Below are 18,001 nucleotides of genomic sequence, written 5' to 3'. Positions count from 1 at the left end.
TAAGGTCATCAGATTACCCAATTACTACTGTTAAGGTCATCAGATTACCCAGTTACTACTTATAAGGTCATCATATTACCCAGTTACTACTTTTCAGGTCATCAGATTACCCAGTTATTACTGTTAAGGTCATCAGATTACCCAGTTACTACTGTTAAGGTCATCAGATTACCCATTTACTACTTAAAAGGTCATCAAACGACCCATTTACTACTTATAAGGTCATCATATTCCCCAGTTACTACTGTTAAGGTCATCAGATTACCCATTTACTACTGTTAAGGTCATCATATTACCCATTTGCTACTTATAAGGTCATCCGATTACCGAGTTACTACTGTTAAGGTCATCAGATTACCCAATTACTACTGTTAAAGTCATCAGATTACCCAATTACTACTGTTAAGGTCATCAGATTGGTCATCAGATTACCCAATTACTACTGTTAAGGTCATCAGATTACCAAGTTACTACTGTTAAGGTCATCAGATTACCCAATTACTACTGTTAAGGTCATCAGATTACTCAATTACTACTGTTAAGGTCATCAGATTACCCAGTTACTACTTATAAGGTCATCAAACGACCCATTTACTACCTATAAGGTCATCATATTACCCAGTTACTACTTATAAGGTCATCATATTACCCAGTTACTACTTATAAGGTCATCAGATTACCCAATTACTACTGTTAAGGTCATCAGATTACTCAATTACTACTGTTAAGGTCATCAGATTACCCAATTACTACTGTTAAGGTCATCAGATTACCCAATTACTACTGTTAAAGTCATCAGATTACCCAATTACTACTGTTAAGGTCATCAGATTACTCAATTACTACTGTTAAGGTCATCAGATTACCCAGTTACTATAAGGTCATCAGATTACCCAATTACTACTGTTAAGGTCATCAGATTACCCAGTTACTATAAGGTCATCAGATTACCCAATTACTACTGTTAAAGTCATCAGATTACCCAATTACTACTGTTAAGGTCATCAGATTACCAAGTTACTACTGTTAAGGTCATCAGATTACCCAGTTGCTACTTATAAGGTCATCATATAACCCAGTTACTACTGTTAAGGTCATCAGATTACCCAGTTGCTACTTATAAGGTCATCATATAACCCAGTTACTACTGTTAAGGTCATCAGATTACCCAGTTATTACTGTTAAGGTCATCAGATTACCCAGTTACTATAAGGTCATCAGATTACCCAATTACTACTGTTAAAGTCATCAGATTACCCAATTACTACTGTTAAGGTCATCATATTGCCCAGTTACTACTTATAAGGTCATCATATTACCCAGTTACTACTGTTAAGGTCATCAGATTACCCAGTTACTACTTATAAGGTCATCAAACGACCCATTTACTACTTATAAGGTCATCAAACTATCAAACAGCTACTTATGCGGTCGTCAAATCATCCAGGGATTACAAACACCGTCATCCTTCAATCCTGCCACTACTATTAGTTATTTTCTGTTTTTATTGAAAATCAAATAACCAAATGAAAATTTAAATTTAAATTTAATGTTTCAATTCCAACGAACGAAGTATTTTTGAAATTGACCTGAATTCACCAATATATATCTATATTTGCTCTGCATCTTTCCATTGTAATGCATTGCGAAGTCATATGTTGTAATAAGACTATAATAATATTTGCTATTGTAATGTCATCAATCTCATTGTTGTCAACACTTAATTTGCTCTTCAAAAACTGTTCGAAATAACTTAATAAATCATAACTACTCTGTCAAAATGTAAATAAAAAAATGAATATTTTAGCAAATACTGTTATGGTCCTATAGCACATTTGTATTGCTGAAAAACTTCCCGGACTTTATTAAGTTTGTCATCAATAGCAATGTGTGTTAAAGGACTATAACAATATTTGCTAAAACATTCAATGCGTAAATTTATCACAAAGGTTTCCACATTTTTGATGTGATCTAAAAAGTACTAATAACTTAAATATTTTCGAGTTTAGTATTAAATTGAGATGACCGTTTTTCGTGTGGGAAGTGTGTGTGGTGGTGCTCTGGGAGGTGTTGTAGCAGGTGGTGTTGCGTCCGTATTTGAACTGAAAAAAATAGCTAAAACGTAGACAATTCACAATTATACATTAGCTAACAGTATAATAAAAAAAGTAAGATACGTGAATCTATTTGGACAATATACTTACAGGGTTGTGTGTAATATATATATATATATATATCTACTGACCGCTTGCACGTCGTTGTCTATACTTTTTTTGGAGATACTGTTTCCTATTGCGCTTTTTGTTGTTTGATATGTTTTGTCGTTCCTTCCTGTACATGTCTGCTTGCTGTTGTATCTGTGCAGGCGTTGGTGAAGGTGAGTGGATGGGTTGAATAAGCTTGTCTTGTGATTCGGTGATGAAGAGTATGTCGTCAATGTCTGAGTTTGTCAGGGTCGTACGGGAAGCTTTAGATGATGTCACGGTTGTCGAACGTTACGACACTATCATCGATCGATATCGGAGCAACAACGTTTTTTTTGTATCCGCTCTTAACTCAGGCCTGCATGGCACAGTGGTAGAACGTTAGTTTATGTGGTGTGTGGACGGGGGTTCGATGCGCGTCGACGTCATGGTGTTTTTTATAAAAAAATAAATCGTGTAAAGAATCCTTCATACTATCATCGGAATATTTTCTATACACTTTTTTTTACTTTTTAAGGGTTGTATTTGAAACTTGATTTTTTTAAGAAGTTTGAAACTAAGGTTATATTAATAGATAGATGGATTAATGAATCAATATGAAAGGTTGTATTTTGAGACTTAACTTATTAAAACAAGTACGAAATAATATGTTTGTTGTCAAAATATGCAGATGTTGCTGATTCTGTTTTTTATTTTGTCCTTATTTTGTCCTTATTTTGTCCACATTTGTCCACATTTGTCTACATTTTGTCCACACTCACACATTCAAATTCCAAGTTGGTAAGGTTATGACCATTTATAATGCTTAAATAGTGAAGACTAAATATCATATCTATATCAACGGTGCATTTGACTTTATTGTTAATCTAAATCACTAGACGACAGCTCGGTGAGTAGATGTATTTTAGGAGTCTTCAGCCTCACCCTCTTTGGTAAGGTTAGGGTGAGGATGGTGAGGCATTATAGTAATGATAGATGAAGGAGAGTGAGGATGGTGAGGCAGTGAGGCTAAGGTGAGGATGGTGAGGCATTATAGTAATGATAGACGAAGGAGGGCGAGGATGGTGAGGCATTATAGTAATGATAGATGGAGGAGGGTGAGGATGGTGAGGCAGTGAGGTTAGTGTGAGGATGGTGAGGCATTATAGTAATGATAGACGAAGGAGGGCGAGGATGGTGAGGCATTATAGTAATGATAGATGGAGGAGAGTGAGGATGGTGAGGCAGTGAGGTTAGTGTGAGGATGGTGCGGCATTATAGTAATGATAGATGGAGGAGGGTGAGGATGGTGAGGCAGTGAGGTTAGTGTGAGGATGGTGCGGCATTATAGTAATGATAGATGGAGGAGGGTGAGGATGGGGAGGCAGTGAGGTTAAGGTGAGGATGCTGAGGCGTTATAGTAATGATAGATGAAGGAGAGTGGGGATGGTGAGGCAGTGAGGTTAGGGTGAGGATGCTGAGGCGTTACAGTAATGATAGATGAAGGAGAGTGAGGATGGTGAGGCATTATAGGAATGATAGATGAAGGAGAGTGAGGATGGTGAGGCAGTGAGGTTAGTGTGAGGATGGTGAGGCATTATAGTAATGATAGACGAAGGAGGGCGAGGATGGTGAGGCATTATAGTAATGATAGATGAAGGAGAGTGAGGATGGGGAGGCATTATAGTAATGATAGACGAAGGAGGGGGAGGATGGGGAGGCATTATAGTAATGATAGATGAAGGAGAGTGAGGAGGGTGAGGCATTATAGTAATGATAGATGAAGGAGGGCGAGGATGGTGAGGCAGAAAGGTAGGTGAGGATGGTGCGGCAGAATAGTAATGATAGATGAAGGAGGGTGAGGATGGGGAGGGATTATAGTAATGATAGATGAAGGAGGGTGAGGATGGTGAGGCAGAAAGGTAGGTGAGGGGACGGTGAGGCATTATAGTAATGATAGATGGAGGAGGGTGAGGATGGGGAGGCAGTGAGGTTAAGGTGAGGATGCTGAGGCGTTATAGTAATGATAGATGAAGGAGAGTGAGGATGGGGAGGCATTATAGTAATGATAGACGAAGGAGGGGGAGGATGGGGAGGCATTATAGTAATGATAGATGAAGGAGAGTGGGGATGGTGAGGCAGTGAGGTTAGGGTGAGGATGCTGAGGCGTTACAGTAATGATAGATGAAGGAGAGTGAGGATGGTGAGGCATTATAGTCATGATAGATGAAGGAGAGTGAGGATGGTGAGGCAGTGAGGCTAAGGTGAGGATGGTGAGGCATTATAGTAATGATAGACGAAGGAGGGCGAGGATGGTGAGGCATTATAGTAATGATAGATGAAGGAGAGTGCGGATGGTGAGGCAGTGAGGTTAAGGTGAGGATGGGGAGGCATTATAGTAATGATAGACGAAGGAGGGGGAGGATGGGGAGGCATTATAGTAATGATAGATGAAGGAGAGTGAGGATGGGGAGGCATTATAGTAATGATAGATGAAGGAGGGTGAGGATGGTGAGGCAGTGAGGTTAGTGTGAGGATGGTGCGGCATTATAGTAATGATAGATGGAGGAGGGTGAGGATGGTGAGGCAGTGAGGTTAGTGTGAGGATGGTGAGGCATTATAGTAATGATAGACTTAGGAGGGTGAGGATGGTGAGGCATTATAGTAATGATAGCTGAAGGAGGGTGAGGATGGTGAGGTATTATAGTAATGATAGATGAAGGAGGGTGAGGATGGTGAGGCAGAAAGGTAGGTGAGGATGGTGAGGCAGAATAGTAATGATAGATGAAGGAGGGTGAGTATGGTGAGGCAGAAAGGTAAAGGTGAGGATGGTGAGGCATTATAATAATGATAGATGAAGGAGGGTAAGGATGGTGAGGTATTATTGTGTCCTGTGAGAATGACAGTGCCCGTCATGTTATAAACAATGATCTAATACAACAACGGTATCCATAGATGGTTAAGTGTTGCAATCGCATAGATACATTTGCTAATTGGTCGAACACAATCATCATTCACCATATCAACTTGCAAGCAACGGATTTCTCTATACCAACATTGAAGACTGCGTCACTTGTTTTATGTGTAGTGTTTCGTTAAAACACTGGAACTATTTTGACGACATCAAAACGGAACATGTGAGGTTGTTTAAAAGACTGTCTGTTTCAACAGATGATGTTCGTCATTTAAATACAACATTTTGAGTTACGTTATCATGTTTAAAGATCATACCAATACGTACATGTGTCATAATAGAATTAAACACAGACTTGCTTAATAAAAGACTGCAAAACTATTTGATAGAAAAAACCCGAAGAAAATGCCTATCGGAGAATTATATAAAAATTGCTGTGATTCTCTTAAGACTGGTATATGCATACCATTTCAGAAAATCATAGAAGAACACCAATGTTGTATAAAGGACGCCTTTAACAGTGTAGATGACGTAAATGTGATAAGTGACTTTATTCGAAAAAACCGTAAACTCAAGCATTCCAAGAAGTGTGAGGAATGCCTCCAAATCACAGTTATGTAACGCCGAATGGAGAATGAGTGAGCCTAAAACGGACAAATGGAAAGACGAAATCAGTCAGATGACCATGTTCATGATTCGTTAAGAGGATCGGTTAAATAACAAAACGCTGTAAAATACTATATTGTTTCATTTAAAATAAAAGATTGCAGAAGAGGAGAGGAGACGCATAAATGCGGTGTATTATGAATTAAAGAACGGCGGTGCCTTACTCAGTCCCACAAAAGTACATCAAATATTGAAATCACAAGGATTGAAATCGCCAGGTCTTTGTAAAATTAGACGATACATCCAAAGTCTCGACGATTATAGTTTACAGAAGCCTCCAAGACGTTCATTTAAGCGAGCACGGTCAGAAGTGTTGGGTCGCTACGAGCAAAACGATATAGATCTTGCAGACGTTTCCTCCCTTTCGAAGCAGATTTCAAGCTATCGTTTCTTCTAGTTGACACTGACGTGTTCACTCGTTTCTTATGGGTTGAACCTGTAAAAACAAAAATGGTCAGAGATGTATTCAATGCACTTAAAAAAAATCGTTGAAAGAAGTAGAGTACCAAAACGTATTCGAAGTGACAATGTAGGCGAGACAAACAATGGATTGATGAGAAAATGGTCTCAAGAACATGACGTTCATTATTTTACCAGTCAGAATGAAACAAAAGCTTATTATTCCAAGAGGTTGATTAGGACGCTCAAGACGATGATGTACAGGTATTTCACAAAATATAGGACTTATAAGTACATAGACAAGTTGCAAGATTTTGTTGGGAATTACAACGCTACACCTCACAGATCGTTAAACAGCATATCTCCAGAAGATGTAAACGATTCAAATAAAGCCGATATATTTACCTTTTTGTATCTTAATATAAAGTCAAGGAAACAGATTAAAACAAATACGAAAGTCAAAAGTAAAATACTGTTTAAATTAAAGATTCGAAGTCTCGTAAGACTTCACATTTGAAGCAAACTTTCACTATAGCTTATCAACAACAATGGTCTTCCGAAATTTTAAAAATACATAAATGCTTTCTACGTCAGGGTATTCCATAGTACCGACTGATTGATTTTTTAAACGAGCACATAAAAGGAAACTTTTACCAATCGGAATTGCAAAGAGTCGACAAAGACGAGAACGCGCTATGGTTCATCGAAGAAAAGTTGAAAAAACGTAAAAGAGGAGGGCAGATTGAATGGCTTGTAAAATTTGAAGGCTGGCCTTCAAGATATAACAAATGGATTGCAGAGAGGGATATCAAAGATGTCACGAGAGCCTAAGATGCCACACTATGTGGTTATTCACAGTGATAAGAGTTAAACATATTTTCCAAAAAACAATACCGTACATTTTCGAGCACATTTCCAATCTCTGTTAAATCTCGATGGAATTTGGAAAGTTGCTTTAGTGGATATAGCCCTACCCAAGAACATCAAAGACGAAACAAAATGTGTACGTACATAGTGGCATATGCGTGGAAAGTTTTGCAGGAGCACGCTCAATCACCGCTTGACGCGAAACCGCTGCAGTCGTTGCCGAATGTGGAACCGCCGGATGTGGAGACGCCGCGGTCGCTGCCGGAATAACCTAAAAGAAACCAGGAAAGTAGCGGACAACAGCAAAATGGTACACATCAGTTTTCGGACGAAAGCAGTCTTAACGGGTCTGCAAATATAAGGAGTGTATATCCGAAAATGTTTGCCTCATTCGAGGAATATATCCATAAAGGATCTAGTTGGATTTTAAAAACAATACTGAAATTGAACGTAAGTATCGTAGACTACTCACCTCTATCAGGTTCTTAATACGTACCTACCCCGCTCAGTTTCAGAAAAGATTGACACAACTTGGTTCTTCTTTTGCACAGGTAAATTCTACGCGCCTGAAGGACAAGCTTTTGCAGAAGATGCCAGCACTAGAAGCACACACAAAAGGCAGAGATGTCCTTTTGATGTTTGAAAAAGATATAATGACCAGCTATCGCGTTTGCTTGTGATTACAATGCCACCATACTAAGAAGACAGCATTTTCTGGATCCTTGGTCTCTGAAGATATCGATGACAGCATACCACCTCCTTTGAAACAGTTGGTGAAAATGATAGAGCATGGACCTGATATTAAATCGCGGTTAGACAACGTTTCTACAAAGTCCGACTTAGCTCTGGCCCAACTATTAATGTTTAATTACCATCCAAACACCCAGAAAGTTCCTGTACAACACAGACATTCAGCTGATCGTAAGACACCATTTTGTGTGTATCTTGGACTATTACTCTTTGCAAAAACCAGGAAGAGACAGCTTATAGATACATTATTTCAACATGGGATATGCATCTCTTATGATCGGGTACTGGAAATATCAACTAAACTAGGTGAAGCTGTAGTTGAACGTTATTTGAATGAGGGTGTGGTTTGTCCTCCTTTATTAATGGACAAAGTGTTCACCACAGCTGCGGTCGACAACATAGACCACAACCCAAGCCCAAAAACTTTGGGTTGCATTTGGAAAAGAAACATACCTGCGATGGCTTCCGATTCACGAAATTGATCATGCTCTTGGTCCTAAATAAGCGGCTTTGCCATTTTTCATGCTTTCACCGGATGTGATACTGTCTCCGCTTTTCATGGAAAGGGAAAGAAGTCGGCATGGCAGACGAGGGACATACTTGATGACGTAATCGAGGTGTTTGGGCGATTGAGTAAGAAATCTGCATAGGTCAGTAAAGCTGATATGGAGTTGATAGAGGCATTTGTTGTAGTTATGTACATGTACGACAGAACTACAACATTTGATATCAATTAATGCAGGCTTGAATTGTTTGCACACAAACAAAGACAGTATGACACAATTCCGCCCACCAGAGCTGCACTGCTTGAACACACCAAACGAGCTGCATATCAAGGTGGCCATGTATGGGAACAGGCAGTCACACATGAACAACATCTACATAATCCGGGCGATTGGGGATGGGTTAAGGAGACAGCAGATGAGTTGTGGATTCCCAATTGGACACAATTAGCAGCCATTGCAGCATCGTGCCAGGAGTTACACAAATGTGGATGCAAGAAAACTTGTTCTGGTAGATGCAAGTGTTATAAAGCTGGTTTGACCTGTACAACATTGTGTTCCTGTAGCTGTTAGAACGAAATACATCAGAAAATATGGTAGAATAATACATCATTCGACCTTCCTGCATAGCTTTACCTATAATTACCTATATATCAAACGGAAATTTTTATCTCATATCTTTACCCCCATTATTTTACTCGATTGTATGAACTTTTTCCACCCTTACCGGAAGTGGTGATTTAATTTTACAATTCCTGTCTGTTTAACATATTTTCAGGTCATTTTGTTGTGTTTCAAATAGTTATCATCACCTATATCTCGTTAAAAAATGTGTGGATCTGTTTTCAATCTCCACTTTTGAGCAAAATGATGTCAATTATAAATTCAAGATGGCCGCCGTGAAAAAAAACAAAAATATGTTGGCTACCCCTCTAATATGCTAAAGTACACCCTAAAGATTGTATGTGTCAAATCCTATGCTTGTATCATCATTTGCATGATTTTGTCAAATTTCGGCACTAAGCCGCCCCACTTTTACACCGCCCCCGGACTGGCATGGTAGGTAGCCAGCCTTGCATATGGCGGATGTCTGCTTAGAATTACTCACAGACTCACTGTTCTTTGAAAACGAAGTTCGCGGTGGTATTTCGATGGTTTCTAATAAGTACGCAAAAGCCAACAGTCCCTACATCCCCGAATCTGATGATCCCTCCCATCCCGACTAGTATATCATGTATACAGATTGCAACAATCTATATGGAAAGGCCATGGCAGAACCATTACCAGTAGGCGATTTTCGTTGGGTAGAAGACGTCGACAATACCTAAAGACGGCGACGTAGGATATACCCTCGAAGTCGATCTAGGAGTGAACGATAAAGATCACGATTTAATGAGCGATTACCCTTTGGCTCCCGAACGTACAATTGTCTCGGACGAAGAGTTATCTCCCACAAGCAAAGCACTGTGGAGAGAGCTATCCGAGCGATAAGCATACGGATTCGATGCTAGATGGCCGCTTAAAAACAGAAAAGTTGATCCCAAACCGTGACAACAAAACAAATTACATATGTCACTATAGAAACTTACAACTCTATCTAGATCTAGGCCTGACAGTTACAAAAGTTCCATGGTCGAAGAAATACATAGAGGCCAATACTCGATGGCGCAAAATAGTAACAAACGATTTCCAGAAGGATTTTTTAAAACTGATTAACAACTCTGTATTTGGCAAAACCACGGAGAACGTCCGTAACAGGGTAGATTTTAAACTTGCCCATATGACAACAAAAACTAAAAAAGTATTGCGCAAAACCTTCTTTTCAAAGATTTGCCATTTTCAATGAGGAGTTGACGGGTGAAGAAAACGTCAAAGTAAAGTTAATTTTTAACAAACCCGTGTATGTTGGTCAAGCAATCTTAGATTTATCAAAATGTATCATGTCCGAGTTTTACTACAAATATCTCAAACCGAAATATGGAGACGGAATAAAGTTATTATTCACTGACACTGACAGTTTTTGGACACGTGTTTTGTGACGATATCTATGCGAATATGTTGCAAGATAGACACCTATTTGACTTGTCTGATTATCCAATAGAACACTTCTGTTACGATTCGACCAACAAAAAAATATACCTGGACTTTTTAAAGACGAAACCGCAGGCAAGCCTATCGCAGAATTTGTAGGACTCCGCGCTAAAATGTTTAGTTTTCAACAGCCGTCCCGCAAACTTTTACTTTGGAAAACACATGTATACATGTACGTGTACAACATCAACAAATCTGGGTTATGTGCTTTTGACGACAAGCGCTGGATTCTTCCAAACTTTTGCGATAGTTATGCCTTCGGCCATTACAAAACAAAGACGGTGTTGTAAAGCTTACACGACTTTAATAATAGATATTTTGTAAATGTTAGAAATTATTTATCATGTACAAAACTACTGCAATTAGTTCGAAATTTAACCAATAAAATTATGTCATAGTTCATTATACGTTTCAATAACTATGTATCTCTATGTATTGTACATCAGGAAAAAAGCCTCATATCACTTTATGTATTCCTTTTACAATGTATTTATTTAGTTATAATTTCTATAAAGCAATGATGAAGTAGTAAAGTTTACGTCACATTAATAGTAGACATACATGTAGCTTTATGTCTTGTATTGCAAAACATAACTCTAAAATTATTACAACAACCGATTACATGTTTTCAATGTATCTATATGAATTGTACATCAGATAAAGCAAAGCCTCATTTTTACCTTGAAATAATATTAATTAAACGGGATCTGATTGAACACAACAAAGTCGAGAGTTAAGAAGAATTCATGTTATATTTTTGATATTTTAAATAACTAAATATTTTAACAATGGTTTAATTTCATTCAATGATTTAAAGTTTTCTTATTAAAAATGAGACTTTGTATTATTTATAATAAACGATGCAGAAAGTTGTTAGAAGATTATATATATATATATAACTAGTATGGTCATGCGTATGTTTATATATATGTGTTTATGTACAACAACAAAAAACTCAAAGATCTTCGTTTTGAATTTGATTGTCTTTTAAGAAACATTGCGGTAATGGTGCATAAGTTAATTAAGGCAACAAACACTGTATTTTGGTTCATCAAATCATGCTTTTAACTTCAACCGTTTCCAAGTCTATAAACTCTCTCGGTTCGGGATCAATTATCTGCACTGGCTCCAAAATATTTTTGTGCATATGTTTAACCTCTGCGTTTTTCTGTTGAATGATAATTCAACTTGTACTTTATTTTCACTCTCTGGAGTTTCTATAGTTAATTTGTAATCAATTTCATCCTCAGGTTTTTCACAAAATCGATGTACATTTCCTTTATCAAACATATTAATCACTAGAAATTGTACTCCGTGATGCTATTTATATTTCAATTGAATGAATGTTCTCTATTTCACCTGACAAATAAGAACAACCTTACACGAGATTAATTAAAGTACATGATTCAGCAAACTAGTTTTATTCTCCTGTTTTGAGGGAGACACTTCACCTCTAGCGTTGCTGATTGGTCAGTGTTAGGTCACTTATTCTGACACTTGGTCAGCAATTAATTATTTATGTGACCATTATGTGATAAACTAGAAACATTTATTTGATTATATGCTATTAAATAAAAGATAATGCTAGAATATAACAAATTGTGGAATGCGTACACCACAATACCTCTTTTATATTAGAAATTACATGAATTAAAGAAAGAGATTATTTATATCTGAAAACTAGTATGGTCATTTAAATTATGCTATAGATCAGATGTTTTGAAATGCATACAACGTGTAGGCCTTACGATGTTCATGTTACAGCGAAATAATGCATGATTAACAAATAAATGGCTGTTATTCATATCTGAAGAGTTGGTGTGGTTATTCACATAATATCTTGCTTTACTACACTTTTTCATATCGAAGAAAACGTTTAGACTGGCAGTGATTATCTGGATTGATAGTTGTCTAATTGGATGTGAACAAATTGTAGACTCGAGGTTGTCACTTATATAGAAATACATATATAATCTGCTACTAATCAGTACAGGGTGCTATAGATGATAATGAAAACTGCAAGAGAGTCCCTTTATTTAAATGTCACATAAAGGATCGTGGACTTTACACACAGACTGTTGTCTAGGTAGCGTCTTATTTGTAAAACAGGCAGGTCCCTACATAAGATAACATAGAAACATATTTTTCTCTATACAAAACACCTTAGAAAGTGTTCTAAACTTGATTATGACATTCACTCGAATATGGTCTTTGTATGAGGATTTTCCGGATGAATGAACATGTTAAGTAAAAACATCTGTCTAATAGCTTTAACCTTTGACCTTGTCAGTTCAGGTACGTTATCCTACTTGACCTCACCCTCCTTAATCTGTCTTCAATATAATGCCTCACAAGCATGACTAACCTCACCCTCCTTCATCTATCAGTACTTTAAAGCCTCACCATCCTCACCCTCCTTCTTCTATCATTACTATAATGCCTCACCATCCTCACCCAAACCTCACCATAGAGGGTGAGGCTGAAGACTCCTAAAATGCATCTACTTCGGTGAACAGACAAACGAAACCAGACCGTGAAACTCCTCGCTACTTCTCCACACGGGAAAAATATATGCATTGCACTGTCAGTGCATATCTAATGTATTATCAATATTAACATGCAAATATATAATGAAATTTATAGATATGGAACTTGATATAAATGTGAGCATTTGATAAAATGCGTAGAATGTCGCTATACCTTTGGCAAAGTGCTTAGTAGATATAGTCAATCATTGGATATTTTAGTGACAACAAATTGGCAAACAACATCTTCAAGTTGCAATGTTCGTTGTTCGTATAAGCATTGGGGTTTTTAAATCTATTAAAAAACGCCGAAATTAAGCGCAGCCCTGAATTGTTATATTCAATGAAACGCTGAATTGTTCTATTCAACGAAAAGCTGAATTGTTGTATTCAACGAAGCGCTTTATTGGAAATGTATCTTATTATTCCAATTTGTTATTAATAATATGAACGTACGAACATAAGCAATGCGGGATAACAATTATGATTTGAAACTTTCAATGATAAACAGAGTGTATGTGCACTCTTTATGTTATTGACATGTTATAGAACGATGCGATTCAAAAACTAATATGTACAACATAAAATAACGTTTATAGAAACAAAGGGATTTCTTAATTATGTTGAGTTTAAACTCCAAATACTGTTACAGTGTACATGTTTGCTTTGCAAATGTTTCCTTGGTGACTCTTCAAAGCGATCGTGGTATTGAAATTTTCGCATTTGCAGCAATCCTGAAATATATTTATTTCATCTAAAAAGAATATGAAACATATTTCAATGCTTATTCGCGTGTGAATATTTTCGCGCTTATTAACACAATGCGACAAAAACTTAGTATTTATGCATCACGTAGTTTCCTCTTTTAAAGCACATGTACTACAAAAAGTCAAATAAAGCTAGCCAACCAAATCTCAAAGTTATCACACAGCTGTAGTCATTAATAAAAACGGGTCTGTATACGACTGGATCCAGAGGAACGTCCGAAGCTCGGATAACCTCTGCTATGCTCCCAATAGGTGTATCGCCTGTAGTAGTTATCCTCAACCTCCCGTGTATCTGAATATTGCTTCTCCTTTTTTGCCGCGGCACTGAAACAAAATTGGTTTAGAAATAGATTATCGATTTATAAGTGTTCTATTATTATAAAGACCTTTTTGTTGACGTTTATTTTGATGCACTTTGTTGCGTTATGGCTCGCACTGATGCAACTCATGACCTGGTATCAATCTTTAACCAGAGCTTGCACTTATTAATTGGTTGACATCGTGCTACAATACCCCAACATTTCCTATTACAATGTATATAGAATTTCATGAAATTCAGAATAGTTGAATTTACGGCCGGAAACTGATTTTGTTTGATGCTCATGCTGATAAATATCAAATAGATCACTCTAACCTTTTGACAGTGCATGATATACCTTCACCTAAAGAATGAAATTTGATGAAGTTTACTCAACCAGAATACAAGTTTCAAAGTAATCAGGGACACACATAATAAATGTTTTATACTATTCTCATTTTCTCAAGCAAGCGTAACATCTGGTTTAAGATCGAAACACTAAAACCAAATCAAAACTCGATTTTCATAAAAACAAATATTCGAGACTCATTTTTGTTTCAATTCTTCTATTCTTCGATTAATAAAAATATTACTTAGGATATCAATATTAAAATGATTTGTAATAAACAGACTCCACTAAGCTAGTATCCCATATTTCACGTTTTGTTCTTTGATTTCATTCATGTGTGTTGTACATATACGTACGATTTCGTTTAAGTTAGGACGAATTTGGTCAGCACCAACACCACAGCAATACCAGAATGACCGCGCTGACTATTACTCCAGTGTTCCAATTACCTTCAAAGGACATATAAAATGAAGATATTTAATTGTTTTTCAGAGCACGTGTATCACTTCAATGTAGAATATATTTACGTTTCACTCTTTATTGTGTGCGTACTTACCGTTATGCCTTATGACATAAACTCTGACCAATGACCGGATGAAGGTTAAATCAGATCGAAAGTACTGATTTAGATCGTAACATTACTTATTTCAAAATAGTGTAGCTGGTCTTTATACAACACAGATATCATAGAGTTAAATGTCTATAGCATATCAAAACAGAACCAGTCTGAAAAAGTGTGGCAATCATTTATTTGTTTGGGGTTTAACGTCCTCACCAGGGTCATTTGAGGACGGATGCCTAAGAATCAAGAAGGTAGATAGGAAAGATAGGAATAGCAAGCATATGGGTACAGATATATTGTTATGGGGTGTTTACTTCAATTCAAATACTAATTTCAGACAAGTGTGGTGGACATTTTGAGAGCTATCAAAGATTGAGGTAACTTCAAACATTATTTCGAATTGAAACACCAACAGCCTCAATGCGTTGACTGCGTTCACATTTGTGAGGTTGAATTAAAATAAACAATTACCACATTGATAACACATAAGGACAAAATAAAAACTTACATTCGATACAAATTGTACCATTGTCCTAATACGAGAATATAATTCAAGCTTGAAATCAATGTATACAAAGTGTACCATATTTTCGAGTAACAAGAAACAAGGACAGAGTCAAAACTCAAATTAAACGCAAGATGAACAATAATGTCAAGGTGAAACAATAAATGTAAGACAATGTCAACATATAAGGACAGAGGAGTCCAAACTCAAATTAGATGCAAAATGCACAATATTGTTAACACAGAAGGACAAAATCAAAACTTAAAAGTTGAAAAGGTATTAAGCACATTGTGTACAAAAAAAAATTCCACACTCAAAATCCGTGCGAAATACAACAAAATAAACTAAGGAAAACCTTTTGAGAAAAACATAATAGATGCCAATTTAAAAAAATGGATAGGAAATCTATCCGTTTGTCTCACCGACTATTACACAAGTCATGGCCACTCCCTTAAAATCAATGAAAATAATGCCGGTCATCTTGGGTCTATGTCATTGTAAGTAAATGTTAATTCATGATGTTCGACAAAGCAACAGAGTCGCTATTTATTTCCATGTAATAAACTAACAATATGGATATTGCCTATGAGCCAGTTACTCTCTACATCACTGTTAACTGACAAATAGAAAATGGGCAGTGGCCGAGTCAGTGTTTACCAACAATATACCGGTCTGCAGAAAATTGCCTTTTTTCTGGTGAGTGTAAACAGCTTATATCAATTGTGATAATTAGAACAGAGGCTTCTGAACTTCCAAGCAGACGGCTTGAACTGTTTGATTATAGGTGCGGGTGTGAGTAGTTTATCTTTTGCTTACCATAATGCCTATCCGGGTCGTTACCAAGGGAGTCAATTTCTAAGGACTTAAAGTTGTAGGTCTTGGGTCTGAATCCTTTATATTCAAATCACTTCTGAAGAGATCCTAATATAAAGAGGTTATGACCGCTACAGATGACGCTAGCCTCAGACATGACTTAAACGAATTAAGAAATATGTCGTGAAAAGATATTTTTGTAACGTTTAAACCAACAACTGTTATATTAATCATTGAAAGCAAGGTTTATTACATACCTCCGCCAGTAGAAGATGTTGTTAGCTCAGTTGTGGTTGTAGTAGGCTCATGTGTGGTTGTAGATGGCTCAGTATTTGTTGTAGGCTCAGTTGTGGTTGTGGTTGGCTCTGTTGTGGTTGTTGTTGGCTCAGTAGTTGTTGTAGTTGTAGGCTCAGTTGTGGTTGTTGTCGGCTCAGTTGTGGTTGTAGTCGGCTCAATTGTGGTTGTTGTTGTAGGCTCAGTTGTGGTTGTAGTCGGCTCAGTTGTAGTTGTAGTCGGCTCAGTTGTGGTTGTAGTTGTGGGCTCAGTTGTGGTTGTAGTCGGCTCAGTTGTGGTTGTTGTTGGCTCAGTTGTGGTGGTTGTGGGCTCAGTTGTGGTCGTTGTTGTGGGCTCAGTTGTGGTTGTAGTTGGCTCAGTTGTGGTTGAAGTCGGCTCAGTTGTGGTTGTAGTTGTGGGCTCAGTTGTGGTTGTAGTTGTGGGCTCAGTTGTGGTTGTAGTCGGCTCAGTTGTGGTTGTAGTCGGCTCAGTTGTGGTTGTGGTTGGCACAGGTGTGGTTGTAGTTGGCTCAGTTGTGGTTGAAGTCGGCTCCGTTGTGGTTGTAGTTGTGGGCTCAGTTGTTGTTATAGTTGGCTCAGTTGTTGTTGTAGTTGGCTCAGTTGTTGTCGTAGTTGGCTCAGTTGTGGTTGTTGTAGTCGGCTCAGTTGTGGTTGTGGTTGGCACAGTTGTGGGTGTAGTCGGCTCAATTGTGGTGGTTGTAGTCGACTCAGTTGTGGTTGTTGTTGGCTCAGTTGTGGTTGTAGTTGTGGGCTCAGTTGTGGTTGTAGTTGGGGGCTCAGTTGTGGTTGTAGTTGTGGGATCAGTTGTTGTTGTAGTTGGCTCAGTTGTGGTGGTTGTAGTCGGCTCCGTTGTGATTGGGGTTGGCACAGTTGTGGTTGTAGTCGGCTCAATTGTGGTGGTTGTAGTCGGCTCAGTTGTGGTTGTTTCTGTGGGCTCAGTTGTGGTTGTGGTTGGCACAGTTGTGGTTGTAGTTGGCTCAGTTGTGGTTGTAGTAGTCTCAGTTGTGGTTGTGGTAGGCTCAGTAGTGGTTTCCGTTGGTGTTGTGGCATTTGTTGAAGGCAACGTAGTAGTTGTTGTTGGTAAGGGCGTCGTTGTAATACAAGAAGTCTGAAAACGATAATGAGTTGAACTTAAAAGTATCATATAACTTTTTCAGGCACATGCATTCATTCTACATAAATTTGACCTATATTTACAGAAAATAATATATTAGTTTATCTATTTATTTTGATATGACTAGAGAACAGTTCAGGAGTAAGACGAACTTTCAATGATGTTAATACAAAGCACATATTCCCTAACGGAGAAGTTATCAATGGAATTATTAAATAAATGTTCATGTTTAAATAGGCAGAGATTCCTGTAAACATTACTGAATTCAGATCGAAGGACAGCTGAAATACCATTTTTTCCATCTATAATAAGTAAATATTCTATTTCTGACGATTGGGAAAAATGTATCACTAAAGATTGCAACTTGCAAATGTATTAAAAATTGGAGCATTCGTGGTGTAA

The 18,001-nt window shown here is 37.5% G+C and overlaps 1 protein-coding gene and 1 long non-coding RNA gene across 2 annotated transcripts in view; both read right to left on the bottom strand.

The window, feature by feature from the left end:
- Positions 1-18,001, bottom strand: part of LOC110464568 (von Willebrand factor D and EGF domain-containing protein-like) — a 104,294-nt gene that overhangs the window by 51,801 nt on the left and 34,492 nt on the right. The gene's annotated exons all lie outside the window — the stretch shown is intronic.
- LOC110464556 lies at positions 10,671-16,602 on the bottom strand. The gene is made up of 3 exons (XR_002464507.1): positions 16,450-16,602; positions 14,669-14,761; positions 10,671-13,989 (listed from the first exon to the last, which is right to left on the bottom strand). It is a non-coding gene; the product is annotated as an uncharacterized LOC110464556 (long non-coding RNA).

This window comes from Mizuhopecten yessoensis, unplaced genomic scaffold, assembly GCF_002113885.1.
Source record: "Mizuhopecten yessoensis strain PY_sf001 unplaced genomic scaffold, ASM211388v2 scaffold11009, whole genome shotgun sequence".
Lineage (NCBI taxonomy): Eukaryota > Metazoa > Mollusca > Bivalvia > Pectinida > Pectinidae > Mizuhopecten > Mizuhopecten yessoensis.
This window is presented reverse-complemented; position numbering and strand designations above follow the sequence as displayed.